Source organism: Gorilla gorilla, chromosome 2 (genome assembly GCF_029281585.2).
Source record: "Gorilla gorilla gorilla isolate KB3781 chromosome 2, NHGRI_mGorGor1-v2.1_pri, whole genome shotgun sequence".
In the NCBI taxonomy this organism is placed as follows: Eukaryota; Metazoa; Chordata; class Mammalia; order Primates; family Hominidae; genus Gorilla; species Gorilla gorilla.
The window spans coordinates 97057791-97074934 of NC_086017.1; the positions used below are offsets into that span (position 1 = coordinate 97057791).

The window sequence follows — 17144 nt, forward strand, 5'->3', positions numbered from 1 at the left end:
GGCTGGGACCAAACAAAAGCCGAGTGTACAAAGGGGTAAAACAGAGCAGGCGCAGAATACACGGGGATTAGCTCCTACATTAAAATAATCATAAGTGAAAGTTAACATCTCTGCAAGTGCGCACATGCCAAGAATGCAACACAGTTTTCCACAAGCAATCTCTGCTTTAAGTTTACATCTTCATGGTATGACACTGCTGTGGGACGTCCACCATTTCTGGCTTTTACAGCCTGGTTTTCACAGAGCAATAAGGGGTAGTTGATTAAGCCCATTCGCTAATAAAGGTTTATCTCTTTGCAATTGGATCTGACCCTCTCCAAAATGGGGAAAAAAACGTCTGTGAGAATATACTTGTATTCTGACATAATCAGTAGAAATAATTATACTCACATTATTTTATTTATTTTGAAACAGGGTTTCCTTCTGCCGCCCAAGCTAGAGTGCAGTGACATGAGCACAGGTCAATGCAGCTACCACCCCCACGCTCAAGAGATCCTCCCATCTCAGCCTCTGGAGTAGCTGGGACTACAGGCCTGCATTACCACGCCCAGGTAATTTAAAAAAAAATTTTTTTTTATAGAGAAGGGGTCTTGCTATGTTACCTAGGCTGGTCTCCAACTCCTGGGCTCAAGTGATCCTTCTGCCTCGGTCTCCCAAAGTGCTGGGATAACAGGCATGAGGCACCGCACTGGGCCTCATTTTATAAATGAGCAAACTCTAGCTCTGAGATTCAGCAAACATATCTCTCCTTATATGTAGGCATCCTCTTTTATGACTCACAGCAATCTCTCATTTTTACAGTCTATCTTTTCTCAGAGAAAAAGTCAGTTTGAAAGTCAAATGCACTAATGTTTTTATAGTTTGAATTATGTCTTCCCAAAAATGTATATGTTGAAGCCCTAACCCACAATATGGCTGTATTTGAAGACAGGACATATAAGGAGGTGATAAGGTTAAATGAGATTTAAAAGGTTGGGCCCTAATCTAATAGGACTAGGTTCCTTATAAGAAGAGAAAACACGCCAGAGATATCTATCTCTCCCCCAAACCCCACTCCCTGTCTCTCTGCTCTGTCAAAGAGGAAAGACCATCTGAAGTCATAGTGAGTTACCTACAAGCCAAGAAGAAAGGTCTCACCTTGAAACCAACACTGACCACACCTTATCTTGTGCTTCTATCCTCCAGAACTATGAAAAAATTAACTTCCTTTTTTTTTTTTTTTTTTTTGAGACGGAGTCTCGCTCTGTTGCCCAGGCTGGAGTGCAATGTCACGATCTCGGCTCACTGCAGCCTCCACCCGGTTCAAGTGATTCTTCCGCCCCAGCCTCCCGAGTAGCTGGGATTACAGGCACCCGCCATCATGCCGGGCTAATTTTTGTACTTTTGTAGAGACACGGTTTCACCATGTTGGCCAGGATGATCTTGAACTCCTGACCTCAGGTGATCCGCCCACCTCGGCCTCCCAAAGTACTGGGATTACAGGCGTGAGCCACGGTATGCCCAGCTTAATTTGTTTTTTTAGGCCACCTAGTCTGTGGTATTTATGACAGCCCTAGCAGACTAATGCTAGGGTTATCATATATCGTTAATGTTTACATAAGTGTCTGTGTGTATGTCTAGCTACACAGATACATACACATGTATAAACACACAGGCATACACACACACACTCACACTATAAAAATTGGATAGGAACTTTTTGCTACGCCGCAACAGCTTTTATTCTATCATTTTATCACTGAATATTAAAAACATATTTATTAAGGGTTTGCACAGTTCTTGGACTTTAAATTGTGCTCTTTGTAGTACAAGAGTATTTCCAGCAATAATATGTTTCATAATTTACTTTAAACGTTTATTATTGTCTTTTCCCAAATTGACCTCCTTTGATCAGATCCCTTCCTGTGTTCCAGATTTATCTATTCAGTTCTTTCTAGGTAGCTCCACATAGGTGTTACATAAGGACCTCAATCCTAATAGTACTGATTGTCTCATGTCCCCAGTTTGATCCTCTTTTTTAATCTTCATCTCTACTGAAACTCCCCCACTACCAGTTGCCCCAGCTAGAAATGTGGGAATCTTCTGGCACTCCTTCCTTCTCCTCACAGTCCCCACACCTGGTCTTGGAGTCAAGTTGACCCCAAATTTTTCATTTCTACTGACTCTCTCCTTATCTCTGTTGCTATAATCGTTAGTTTGCTCGGCATCTCTCACTCAGACTCCTGCAAGAGACTCTTAGTGATTTCCGGGTCCCAAGGCGAACCTTCTTCCTGTTCTTCATAGTTTATACTACTCTTTAATGACCCAGCCACTGCAAATCCAACTGTGCAATGATGATTCATTCTTCTTCTAAAAATTTCACAGTCACATCCCGCAGTCTGTAGAAACAACTCTTTAACCTTCAGATTCTGATCCCTGCCCATGTCACTACCTCCTGCAAATGTTTACCAGCTATCTGAATTGAGATCTGCATTCTGCGAAGAAGCCGTGGTACTTTCTACCAGCATGTCATTTTACATATGAGCAGAGCATTTGCACCAACACATCCCTCACCCTCTTCACTTGTTAACTCCTTCTTGCTCTTCATGTAATTGTCTTCCAAAACATCCGATGAGGATCAGCTTTAATGCTCCTATTTTCACCAGCTCTTGTTCTTTTAAGAATACTGCTCCCATCATACTAATAATTAACTACTTGATTTGAAGTTGCTTATTTGCTTGTTTCCCCAATATGACCATGGCTGCTTGAGAGGAGAGACTGTGACTTTTATCTCTAAATTTCACTAAATTTCAATCATATTATATCTGGCTTAGTAAACATTCTTTGAATAAGTAAAGTATGTAATAGGAGGAGAAACAAAAACTATTAGAATAACTTACAAATTCTTGGTGGGATCTGAGCACATATAAAATCAGTGAAGCTATAATGTAGAATATGATTTCAAACTCTGTCTTAGGCTTTCTACTGTATGTTAGATTGAGAAAATCCTTATGATGTTAAAAAAAAAAAAGGACCTAAAATATAAAGTGACTGAATTAGGACACAGAGCAAATTTGTGAGGACAGCCACTTCTCAATGCCAAACCTCCTGTTCAAATGTTTAATGCCTCCAACTTTTTTCAAATAACTTTTATCTGTAGTTGATTTTTTGTACAATTATGAGTTCAATATCTGTCTTTTTAGCTAGACTTTGGCAGAGGTTATTTATATCTTGTTCATCTCCATATCTAACACTTCGAAGACATTCTATATATATTTTCCGAATGATAAAATAAAGCCAGAACTTGATTCGACATGTCCATACCTCTCATTGCTGCATCTTCCAAGCTCCCTATGGCCTCTAGTGTGTTGCAAATATTTATTCTATGACAAAAAAAAGTTATTTGGTACTAATACGTCATGGACACAAAAGTCTGTAGGTGTTTGGCAAAATCTTCCTACAATGCAATATCTTTTTTGATACCTTTCTTTGTTTCTATATTGTGTACTGCTGGAAGAAGATAAGAGAGTAAAGATTAATTCTACCTAGACTTAGAATCTACAGAAGTGGACAGAGAGAGAAAATAGCTTGTCAAAGCCTGCAGTCTTAGTGAGGTCATTAATAAAAATTCTGATAATTCGTGTTAGGGAAATCTACATTTGAGTTCTAGTAGGAAAGCAGATGTACCTGACTTCCCCTGGGTAACTATTTAGGGTTTTAAAGTGGAAAATAATAAAAAGGATCATCAAGCTTAAAACATCCTTTTTCATAGATAAGTAAATATATGATCTGATTAATGTCTTCTAGGGAACTAGTGGCAGAATTAAAACCAAAGTCCTGTTTCTCTTGACTCTTGATTTAGTTCTCTTTCCATAATTGCATAATAAAGGTATATAAACAAATACATATGCATATGTATATGCATACATACATTATACATGTGTGTACATATTCCTAGATATTTACTTATGTATGTATGTGTGAGTATATATATATATATACATATATATATATATATATACACACACACACACACACATACATATACAAAGGAAGAAGTTTTTGATCAGATCGTCCTTGGGTCAACTTGGAGTTGAAGAAGAGGAGTGTGTGTATGGGGTGGGGATGCGGGCCAATTGCATTTAGCAAGAGTGAGTCACTCAGATCAGAGAATGTGATCTGACCACTGATGTACTCATTGTCGTCTCTGCTATGTAAGGGTGTCACAATTACTTGGAAAAAGCAGCAATGGTATGGAATTTAATTCTATGTAGTTCTGAGCTAAAGTTCCTCAAAGTTTACCCTTCTTTGATTTATCCTTTTACACTACTCCACCGCTTTTCTGGTTCAATTCTGATGTGGTACCTGATCTAAATAAATGGACTTAAACATTTCCAACTCTTCTGAATTGTGACTTTACAGTCACTACATTTTTGCCGCCACCACCAAATTTCTCAAAATGTTTGTTTCCAAATTCTCCAACTGGAAATTAGTGAGGTGGACCACCCCCCGCCTCTAGTTTTATTTGGAGGGATAACTTGAAGTGGGTTTTCCTAATATTTTTTGGAATAAGATAGGGTAAAAAGTGGGGGCAGCTTATTTTTTGAGTGGTGACAGCTACCCCTGCCTTTAACTTGGGATCCCAATGTAAGAGAACTCCCTGGACCCTGCAGTACATACATGTAGATATCTCTAAGTATTTAAATCTCCTCCACCTGCCCCCTGCTACCAAACAGTTGAGTTTTGACCAGTCCTTTACCCTAAGCTGAGTCCACTGACAATGCAGCCTGCTCTAGGAACCATGGCTCTGCGGAAATGGGCCTGCGTCATCTGTGCAGGAAATTGTCAGGTCTTGAGTAAAGAAACATAGTTGTTCTAGGCAGAATTATGCCCCTCCCCAAAGATGTCCACATTCTAATTCCTGGAACTCTTGAATGTTCTGTTACTTAGAAAAGGGGAGTTAAGGCTGCAGATGGAATTAAGGCTTGCTAATGAGAGGATTTTAAGAAGATAAGCCTGATTCTTTGGACGGGCCCAATGTAATCATTATGAGGTGGGCCTCCTCATATAAGGGAGGCAAGGGACAGAGGAGTCTCCCATACTGATGCAAAGAAAGAAAAATGACTCTGCAGGCCATTGCTAGTTTTGAAAATGGAGGGGAATTGAATCACCAGCCAAGGAATGCAGACAGCCTTTAGAAGCTGAAAAAGGCGAGAAAATGGGTTTTCCTAAAGTCTCCAGAAAGAACACAGCCCTGCTGACACATGTGAGCCCTGTTTTTGTACTTCTGATTTGCAGAACCATAAGTTACTAAATTTACCTTATTTAAAGCCACTAAGTTTGTGATAATTGGTTACAGTAACAATAGAACCCAAATACAATGGTAGGATGGTGAAGGAGACGCTGGAAGAGGTTTTGGGTGAGCAATTCCCCTTTGCCCTACAATTTCCTATGGGGAAAGCCACCACAGGAAGAGAGCTAGTGAGGGGTACTGTAAAGCTCAGGGCCAGGGAAGGCCTCTAGTTGCCTGGATCTAAGAGTGGTATCAATGGTGCCAATGGGATAGAAGTAAAAACAGGAGGTCAAAACTTGCATGTAAGAACGAAGATCATTTTAATCAGTTGTCATTCAGGATCACCTGCCCTCCTCAATGGCACTGCAGCTTTACTATGTTTCTCTAAATGTGCTTACCCACATCCTCTTGCAACTATTGCTTCCTGTCTTGTCCACCATTCTCATATCTGTCAAATTCAATTTTATCCACGTTCTCCATCTCTGTTCCCTATTTTGCTCCATCACCTCACCAACATATATTAGGGTCAATAATACTGAACATGTTGCCCAATTCAAAGTTAACTGTTAAAACTTCATCCTAATTGATGCTTTATAAATTTTGCCATTGTGAATTAATCCCTTCTTAAAATTCTTTCTTCTATTGACATCTTTTCATGGTATCCTCCTGTCTGCATCTATTTCTTTATACTTTGGCTGTTCTTCCCGTTTCCTTTGCTACATCCTCCTCTACCTAAACTTTAAATGCTGAGTGTCTTAGTATTTGGTCCCGTGCCCTTTTCTCATCCTTAGGTAGTACTTCTTGAAGATATTTTATATGTACTCTAATTCGAGGTGTTTTTTTTTTTCCTGATGAGTTTACAACATCTAGTGAAGTACTCCCTTCTCTTATTAATGACTCTTATGAGGTTGTTAGAGTACACCTCATATAAAGACTCTGAGGCTGGGGTTTCAACTGTAACAATTAATGATGGGCTACTTTCAATCTTCATGGTTTGATTTATTTAATGAAAAACGAGACTTTAAATATTTCTGGTTGACTCAGCAGAGACACATAGCAAGTGATAGCACCTGCTTCACACAAAATTCTCATTCGCTGGGAGCCCAGCCAGGGTTGGCCAGGACCCTCTCTTAGCACCTCTATCTACCATTAGCACACACTCCTGAAAGAGTCAGCACACTCTTTCTGTTAAATGATTTTTTTCCATAATTTCATAAAATTTTTTCATATTTTTTCATGAATTTGCCTGGAGTTACAGGATTTCACTAGAAGGCATACACATACACATATGCAAATATATGTGTATGACACTATATTACTAGTATATTTTATAGATACTTAAACATAGAGGAATCCAAGATGAGAAATAGTGAGGTGAGATGAAAAGATGTCAAGACACTACTTAGGATCTGTCAGCAGAGTGAGGTGATAGATATGTTAATTAACCTGATTTAATCATTCCACAATATATACATATTCTACATTCTACAATATATCATAACATCACATTGTACACCCTTAAGTGTATACCATTATTATTTGTAATTAAAATGAAATTTAAAAAAATACAGGTTAGTCTAACAAATGTTCAGATAACATCACCTCATCATTTAACTATGTGCTGTTAAAACGTTAATTATTTTTAAAATATTAGCAAAGAATATGTACTTAACTGTATAATAGGGTTATCTGTCTTCACAAATGACAGACCTTGAGTTCATTGCATACTTTGAGTTTGTTGTTTGTTTCTTTGCTAGTTTTCCTCATAGTAATAACAGATCTGGGCTAATGTAACCACATTGTCTCTCTCGGCCTCTGACAAGTGGAATACATTCACACGAAGTCTGGCCTGGGTATGAGTACAGTTCTGTCCATGGAATGGAACAAAGCTAAGTAGGCCAAGGGGATTAAACCCTTGATCTTGGCATCATTAGCACTGTGTTCTAACCCACCAGGCTAACTAACCACAGACAAAGACCAATTGGACTAATAAATCACAGCAGCCAGAAGTATCTGGTTTGCATTTATATCTCATTTGTAATACATTATTTTTATAATTTGATTTAAATATTTTAAAATAAAAAATGTAAAAAGAAAAAGAGAAAAGAAAAATAAAAACTTTGGAAGAAATGAAGCCAAAGGCAATGTTGCTGTTATTCAGAAGAGAGAAAGCAGGAAGGAAAAGCTATCCCACACAAATTCCCAGCACAAAGTAAGACTATGAGATGTGCTCTCACTTTCTACGAGAGGTGTCAGCTGAGAACGTTGAGAGAAAATCACAATTCTTTTAAGTAATTTATGTTTAAGAAGCTTTGTATTTAAGGAAAGCTTTTTTGAACCACTTTGAAGGCCAATAGCTTTTATGAAAATAAAGTACTGTTATGAAAAACAAAAATCTTCTGCTCTGTTGTTGCTGTTTCCAGATTTTCAGTTTTGTGTTTGATCCAAAAATGAGGTATGCATGTATTTTCACATCCTAAAAGTAACTCAGTTGCATCCCAACTGCCCAATTCATTCTCATTGTATAAATAGGTCACTGGAGAGGATGTCTTAGCATTATTGTCCCTGTGGATTTTGATTCCTGGAATATATTCAAAATCCCATCTATTTCCAAAGCCCATTATAAGTAGTACCTCCTTTAGGAAGTGTATCTTAACATTTGAAAATTGACTTCCCTATACTGTTATAATTTGTGTTGCCTGCATCTTACATTTGGAGACTTGATTGTATGTAATTATTATTGTTGCTCCTTATTTTGCTCCAATCATTTCCATTATCGTAATTGTCTCCCTAATGAGAAGACAAATTCCTTAAAGGAAAAGGCAGAATTAGATACCTCTTGGATGACTCACACAGCACAAAATGTAGGCACAAAGTTTGTACCTGCTGAATTTTATTTGAATTTAACAATTATACCTGTGATCTGTGAATATTGTGGGATTGTTAATCTACAAATGTTCTTGCTTTGGTCTCTTTCAACACCAAATAAGAAGAGCAGAGATGCTAAGAATTTTTATGTGAACATTATACAAGAAATATATGTTGCATTATTTTTTAGCTTAATTGCCTAATTTACTTTTATGAGTAACTTATGTCTTCAAGTAGATGTCTCTTTGAAAAAAATATCTACAGAATAATGTCAAAATGTTGAATGTGATGGGCAATACTTTTGAAGTTTTTTATTTTCTAAGAATTCTAACTACAGCAGTTTTGTTAGTATAGTACAATTATAGTAAAACTGAAAAATATAAAATAAATTATTTCAGAAGCTATGCATCACCTTCAGTAACTATAAATACTAGCATCTCATCTTCACATGTTTGTATCTTGAGGCCTTGCAAAATCAAGTTCATCTTGGTGGTATAGTAAGGGGCAGACTTCCTGAAATTATCTAACCATAACATAAACTTGATGAATATAAAGGAATAAAGTAACAGCAATAATAGCAATAGTAATAATGATGATAATTGTTAACCTTTAGAGTGCCTACAATATTGTAGGCAGGTCTTAAGTGCTTTACACATACTAACTCATTTACTCCTCACAACAGCCTCATGAGGTAAGAACAATAATTTTCCCCATCATACAGATTAGGAAATTGAGGCATTAAGTGGTTAAGTGATTTTCTCAACGTTATCCAGCCAGTCAATCTGTTTCCACAGTTCAGCCCTTAACCAGTGTGCATACTATATCTCAAAGGTGAGGGTGTTGAAGAAAGCTGATGTGTAATTTTGCCCGTTCTAGATCATTTTACCCATTCTATTATAAAAAGTCATAGTCTCTTGTCTACAATTTGTTCCTAGAAACTGAGCAGATAACATCATCTCTGAAATCTAAGATGATGTTCTGTACTCTAGATAACAATGATCTTCACTAGAAGGAAAAACTGTGGGTGATAATAACCTGTCCCCTACATATGCCAGCTTCTTGGAATCTCAAGGGGACAGGGACAGTGAAAGTAAACAAACCAACTAAAATAAAACAACACCTAATGCCTTAATATAATACTTGCCCAGTTATCTTATTTGTAGAATCCAAATATAAATTTTATTCTTTCTTAAAAGTGAATAACTGAAATAATGGCACGCCTGCTGCCAACTTTGTAGAATTAAATCTCATAAATTCTCAAAGACTGAACTGCTTGTTTATATTTTCCTTGGGAGCACACCATGTTCTGTATAGATAATAACAATTTAAAAAGAAAACCTAAAAGAAATTTCTGAGCATTTGGTAATCAGGTCATGACATCATCAACTTCAGGAATGATGAGAATATGAGGAACTCAATGTGAACAAATGGGAGAGATAAAGATATTGGGAGCTATTCTTGGACAATGTAAGATACAATGCTGAATATTAATTGTTACTTCAAGCTCAGGAAATGTGCAAAAATTAGACATTAACTAGAGCGTTGCTACTCAAGGTGTGGTCTATGGTCCAGCAGGATTGTTATTACCTGAGTTAGAAATGAGTAATCTCAGGGCCCCAGTTCAAATCTGCAGAATCTGAATCTGCATTTTGATAAGATCTTCCAAGCACATTAAAATTTGAGATTCACTGAACTAAAGTGTCTCTCTATACCCAATATCAAAATGTAAAATCACATCACTTATATTACCTTTTAGCCTAATTTTTAGACCACAGCCACCTTAAAAAATAGACTAATTATGTTATATTTATGGCTATTTAAATATATAAAGCCCTTTCCCAGGCACTTACCTCATGTAAAATCCTTATTCTGCCTTTGAAAAATTCAGAATATGTACATGTTTTTAATGGTAAACTGTTGCTAAGAGAGAAATTATCATGGGGACAAATACACAGAGGTGGTAGTTTAAACCTTTATCTTGCAAATCCAAATTCAGTATCCAAATCCACTTTAACACCCTCACCTTTGAGACATAGTGAGACCTTTTCCATTTCCGAGACAAGCATCTACAGTTGTCAGAACATTATTAAGTTGTGTTCAGGAAATTCTGAAGAGTTGACAGTCTATTTTTCTGAGACACAATGTATTCCCAGTACAATTTCCGGTCTTCATGAAGGTAGAAAAGGTGATTTAGTCAAGCACGTGTAAACTATGTCACCACTCTAAGATTTTCTTGACATTTTCTGGATAAACGCAATGGTTTGAGGTTAAACTAGACATTTCAGATGTTTCCCTTCTTCTGCCTGAAATGTTATTAGGCTATTTGGTGGGGTAGGGGAGTGCATATGTGGGGCCATGGTACGGAGGAGACGCTGTGGTTGCCTCAGGTTCTTAGTCCTGACACCCCACGTAGCCATCTCTACTCTTTCCCCTTGCCATGGTGACATTCTTGGGAGTCTGCTGCCTCTTGGCATGCTAGGCAGAGAGCAGAGGCACAGGCATTCCATCCTGTAAAATTCCACTTATGACCGGCTTCTATTTCTCCTCTTCCCTTTTAGGATCCAACTCCAAGGGTGGGGACAGGAGAGGAGTGGACAGGCCAGAGGTGCCCCCTCTCATATGCTTTCACCAATTCTCTACTCTTTAGTTTCCTGTACAACTCTTCGCTATTTCTTCTAGCCCAGAGAGTTCTTATCTCTTCAAAGGCAAGAAAAACTAGATCTTCCAGTATTCTTATGTGGCTTTAATTTTAAAGCTTAAAAGTCAGGAGTTGGATGGTTTTGTTTTTCAGTTTCCATAGCTGCCACTTCCCCTTAAGGCAATGCCTGCCTCAAGTCCGTCTGGTGACCTAAATGGAGGAGAGGTAACGGGGTAAAATGGAATGAGGTATGGCAAGCATCGGTTAATATTTAAAAATATTGTCCTTTCTGGTGTCCTATAATTCTCATGAGATATATGAAAGTCTAGAGCATTGGACTTTCTAGAGTTTAAACCATGGAAACTTGGGCTCATCTAATCTGTTTGTCTGAGAATATTTTAGATACTGAATTCAGTTCTTGGTACCACTCTTTAAATGTCATTGTCAACCTAAGGGATGGTCTTAGGAAAAGAATCAAAATGGAAAGGTGTCTGGGAATGATTTCCTGTGAGGTCTGATTACATGAAATATGATTACTTAGCCTACAAAAAAATAGACTAAGAGGAAATAAATATTTAAACATCTATCATATTCATAGGGAAAAGTAAGTAAGCTTTTGCTATTGTTGTTGCTTGTTCCAAGAGCAGAATGAATTAGAATCGGTGAATTAAATTTAAGAAATCTCACTTTAGTTCAAATTAAGTATGGCAGACAAAACATTGCCATTTTCATTTTACTTCTGGATAGAGCAACATTATAGAAAAGCCCCAATTCCTGAGATATGATTTGAAGGGAAAAGCCACGAGGAAGGCATGCATTTTACACATATCAAATGGTGATATGAGGGAGAAATAAAATTTTTATTATGTAATGCCATCACTAATATTTTGTGATTTTTATTTTATCACAGCATATTCTCCTACCTTGAATCATATAGTAAGGAAGAATTTCCTGGAACAGATATTCAGCAATGAACTGGATTTCCCATGCAGAAGTATGTATTCTCTTATGGAAATTATTGAGCAGTAAAAAGAATACATTTATTCCATAAATGTTTCCTTAAATTTACTTTTACATTTCTTAAAATACATATCTTCATTGAGTACATACTATGTGCCCACTATTCTAGTATGCAATGAAGAAAAATTGGTAGGCAAGATCAGCATGGCCTCTAGAGATTGACTGGTTGTTTTGATTAGGTGATTTTTATGTTTGCTTCTGATCCTAAAAGTTTTAGGATCAATTTAATAATAGATCCTAAATCCTACTGCACATTAAAGTTCCTATAATATTCAGCCATCTCATTTTTTCCATATACGTTAGTGTGTATGCATATTTTTGCATTTTTATTTATACAGTTTTATATTTCTTATAACTTGCCTAATGATTTTTAAGAATTGTAAATAATCTGAGATTTTTATCCTACTTGTAAGATAAAAGTTAGCTTGCCCTAGTTTCATGGATGCTAACAGAAGGCAAAAGACTCCTGAATCAGAAACAAAGGACGGTTTATTGCTTACATCAACAGCAGTAACCAAAATATCAGCATTTACACTGGTTGCCTGAGTCCCAATTCCTATAAGCAGATGTGAGGAAGGCCAAGTGGCGCCCGCACACGCAACGGGTTGCATTAGATTACAGGGGAGGAATACCAAATTTAGGAAATCTCAGGCTTTTAGAATGGGCTGCAAACAAGCCTGCCCAAACGTTGTCCCTGAGGAAGACATTACTTATTTTCATAATGGATAGCAAACAAGCCTGGTCTCTGCCCTCAAAGGAGACACTTTCTGTCTTCGAAGGTTGTCTTCTATACAAACCTGAAACTTCTCTGAAAAGATAGAACAAAAGGCTGTCAGTACTTCCGTTCCCAAGACACACAGAAACGCTAGAGATCCATAGACATTGTCTTGCAATAATCATACCTGCTAGATTTCAAGTTACCATGAACCAGATCCCATCTTTTTCATCACCATATTCAATTTCTTCCCCACTGTCTAGTGCATAGTGCACAGTATAAGGAGCTAAGACTTACTGAGGTCTCATGATATGTCACAACTTTTCAAATACCGTGTATGTAAACTCAATTCTAACTACTATTATATAGTTACAAATGTTACCTTCATTTGGCACCTGAGGAAACTGAAGTCAAAATAATTTAGAAACTCATCTAGGACCAAACAACTAACAACAGTTGGAGCATATATATATATATTTCTAGAAGAAGTAAATTGGATTAATAGATGGCTGGAAAATTATGAAACAGAAAAGAAGGCTGTGTGATTATATGCATCAAGCTATGTATCAGGCTGCAATTATGAGTTTGAACACAGTGCAGTTCTTTCTCCAGACCTCACATACTATTAAAACCAGAGGCTAATGCATATTGTTTTACTATTTGTTGATTTCTGTAACTGCAATCTGCTCAGGGAATCTACAAGGATGCCTGTGCTGTAACATATCTAATGGAAGCTTTAGTGTCTAGGTTTAATTTGCCTGACTTGGCCAAAGTTCATGGTAAAAGACTAATTCTATCTGAAAAATACAAGAATTTATTTCATACTGATTGTTCTTAGCAGTATGTCCATTGGCAGAACATTAAAAAACAAGAAGAATGGCTCTGTTTTATTAGCTGTGGAATAAATGTACAATGGAAAAACTAGCTCATGCCTAAAAGAGAGAGAAGTCATTTCTGTGCTATGTAGCTGTCCCTGGATATAGACATGACTGTAGCTACACAAAGTATATACTGCTGTATGTCTTGATTTTTGTTTTTCAGAAATTATACTCTGTTCATTTCTAGTCCCCTTCTTCATAGAATGATCTCTTTTTTCCAGGTTGTAAATATAAAGTGGCATGCATTTGGATAGAAGGAGACTGAAAAATATATATTACTGCATATCAGCAGGGATATAATGGAGAAAAAGGTGGGAAAAAAGAGGAGTTTGGAAAATCAGGAAATTAAATAAATGTGCACATAATTCCATACCCCAATGTAGAACCATTATCATATTAACTTGTATTTTTTCCTCCAATATTTAAGTGATTCATCAACAAATTCACACAACACATACTTACTGAGCACCTACTATATGTCAGATACCATTTAAGGTGCTGGGCATATAGCAGTATACAAAATGAAACAAATATTCTTGCATACATTCTAGAGATGGTTTTCTAGACAGTACGTGTAACATTTTGAATGCTATCTTTTAAACTTTTAATCATTTTCCAGGTTACTCGTTGGTTTTCATAATCATCACTTTTAAAGGACTGAATGATCTTAACAAAATAGCCAATGATTTCAACTACTTTTTTTATGGTTGTTATATTTGCTGTTTTCAATTTCCTTTTCTTCTTTCCTTTCTTCCTTCCTTCTATTTTTATTTAAACATAATTTTTAGGAAATAGCCTCATACTGAACATCTTGTCAGACTGCTTTTTTCTCTGTATTTTATACAAGTGTGTTCTTTCAGCTCACATTTCCTTTGGACTTGTGCATGCCGCCTTTAGACACTCTTCTCTGTTTTGGGCAAGATTCACATTACAGAGCCTGAATGTTAACACATCGAATTCTCTGACAGCAGAATTGACATTGAATAATTCCAGAGGTGCCAAAGAATGATTCTCCTGGGATTTCCTTTACCCATAGCTGATTTTTGAAATTTCAAGGTTAGAGCTTCACAACTGCCCTCCTTCAAAATGTACATACCACTGCAATACTAAAATCTAGCCTTATTATAATCATCTATGCATTTATAAGAACAAAGAAGGAGCAGGTTTGACAGAGCAGAAGAAGAAAGCAGAAAACGAATGGTGCCCATTTTGTCCTATGCATACAATCCAGGCAAGTTCATTTGTACATATGTATATATGAATGTTATTTCTTGCTTCATCGTTGCTATGAAATACCTAGTATGGGATTATCTGACATTAAGAAAATCTGTCCAACTGTAAGCACGTGTGTAATTGGCTGGGTAAAGGGATCAGGTGTGAATCTCATCAGCGCAATGTTTTAGTTGTCTAGAGTCAATAAATAGGAGGGATTTTATATACTGTCAGACTGTTATAATGATTAAGGATAAGAATAAGCTGGGAATGGGGTAGGCTCATAGATTGTTAGCACTATATGCTTTTCTAGTATAGTTATTTGATTTTCAAGTAGAGAAGCTGAGGACTAAAGAAACTGAGAGACTTAACTAAGTCATAAAAATAGAACAATATTTCCCTATTAGTATCCTTTTAGCTTGTGTTTACTGCCTCTATACTTGAATGAGCATTTGGATATTTTATAATGGCCTTTCAAAAACTCAATTTTTTCAGCTTTTTGAAGGAAAAGACTGTATCAGTAGATGCTCTTATTTAATTGTGTATTTTTCCTTTTCACCTGGAATCTCAATAATTTTTCTAAACTGCTTTGTGGGCATACGTTATGAAAATATGAAATAGAAAGGAAAAAGTGAAAAAAGAAAAAAATAGAATGAAGTAACAATTTTAAAGTAAATTGAGTGAATTCTGACTTTCTCCTAATAATATATAAAACTTCAACATGTGTTTTCTATATAAAAGTTCCAGTTTCCTTTGTATTCCACTAGAAGGAGCCATTCAGTCTCAACTTTCAGGGCATACTTCCTTCCCAGAATAACATGAAGCATCTATTTTTTTCCTGTTAGACTTGAGCTAAGCATGAGAATCAATTTTCTTAAAACAAAGTTATCTCTATCTTTAATTAAGAATAAATACTTGTTTTAAATTGTTAATGGATTTGGGCTTTATTCTAATGCATGGTTATGCTCCTCTCTAAGAGTCTGTCCATCCTAACATGGGAGAACAAAAGGCAGAAAAATAATCCATATATTTATAAGGGAGCAAAAGGGTGCAAATGAAAATTCTTGGAAACTGGAAGTTGGAAAAACTAGTTAGAGGAGTGTAAAAACCAAATGTCAAATGATTCTCCTATAGTGAATCTACTCATCAGCAATTCCTGAGGCAAGGTAATGGAGATGAAGACCTTATAAAAAGCACTATTCTAATGTCCAGGAGCTGGGCTGGACAAAAAAACTCAATTTCAGTTAACTTCCCAGTCATTACATGATGAAAATATGTCCCTTCCCTCCTGTCAATTTAGACTTCAGATGATTGAGATCAATGACTTGCTCACATTATTTCAATCTTCTTAGGAAACATATTTGCTTACTCCATGCTAGAGTCTAAATGTTTGTGTGCCTCCAAAACCTGTATGTTGGAATTTGATCACCAGTGTGATGGTATTGGGAGGTGAGGGCTTTGCGGGGGTCTAATTACTAGTTAGATGGTGAAGCCCTCATTAATGGAATCAGTGACATTACAGAAGGGGCCCCAGAAAGCTGCCTTGCCCCTTCTACCATATAAGGACAGAGCTAGACAGTACCATCTATGAACCAGAGAGCAGGCCCTCACCAGACCACGACTCTGCCAGCACTTTGATCTTGGACTTCCCAGCCTCTAGTACTGTGAGAAATAAATCAATCTGTGGTGTTTTCAAGCCAGCCGGTTTATGGTATTTTGTTATAGTAGCCAGAATGGACTAAGACACTTTAAGATTCTACTTTAGACAGAAACAAAGATCTGAACTATTTTCCTCATATTGTTTGTTAATGCTTGTTTTTATTGTTTACTGGATTGTTACTGAAAATAACTAAATAATATTTCCCCTTTTCCACATTTACTATGCTATCTTAGAGAGAGGGAGAGAGGTTATAGTTTATTGTTTTTTTCTCCACTCATATTTCTGGACAGTTATTTGTTCTTGAATAACGCATGCCAGTTGAATTTGCATATGCTTATATAATTTATAAATTGCCAGAACACAGTTTTGTAAAACTACCGAATTAAAATATTATGCCCATCAAAGTGTAGCATTCCTTATTTAGGTTATGCACTATTTCTTAAGTAATGGGAGTGACTCAAAAGCATTTTATAATTATTTATTGAGACCTACTTTTGTAAAACAGGCCATAAAATCTATAATAGGCATTATATGCTAAATATTATTTCTTTAAAAATAAAATAAAAATTAAATTTTTAATTGTAAAATTTCATATCTAAGTGGTAGTTATCAAAGGCTATATTTAGATTCATAAATTACTGCTCCTCCAAAACAATATATAAATGAATACTTTGCTTTGTCTTTATTAGTTTGGTTACATATTTTCATGTATCTATTAGGTTTTTTTACTTGTTTGTAATTGATGTATAACAATTGTATATATCTTTGAGGTACATGTGATATTTTGATACATGTATATAATGTATAATGATCAAATCAGGGTAATTGGGATACCTGCCATCTCTTTTCTTCCTGTTGAGAACGTTGCAATCCTTCTCTTC

The 17144-nt window shown here is 36.3% G+C and overlaps 1 long non-coding RNA gene across 2 annotated transcripts; it reads left to right on the forward strand.

Annotated features, from left to right (window-relative positions):
* Positions 1 to 163: 163 nt before the first annotated feature.
* LOC115933977 (uncharacterized) lies at positions 164 to 16764 on the forward strand. Of its 2 annotated transcripts, XR_010132884.1 has the most exons (5): positions 164 to 254; positions 415 to 551; positions 11689 to 11772; positions 13613 to 13702; positions 14252 to 15229. It is a non-coding gene; the product is annotated as an uncharacterized lncRNA (long non-coding RNA). The 2 variants fall into 2 exon arrangements; XR_010132883.1 differs by having other exon boundaries at positions 177 to 254; positions 13613 to 16764.
* The last annotated feature ends 380 nt before the right edge of the window (positions 16765 to 17144 follow it).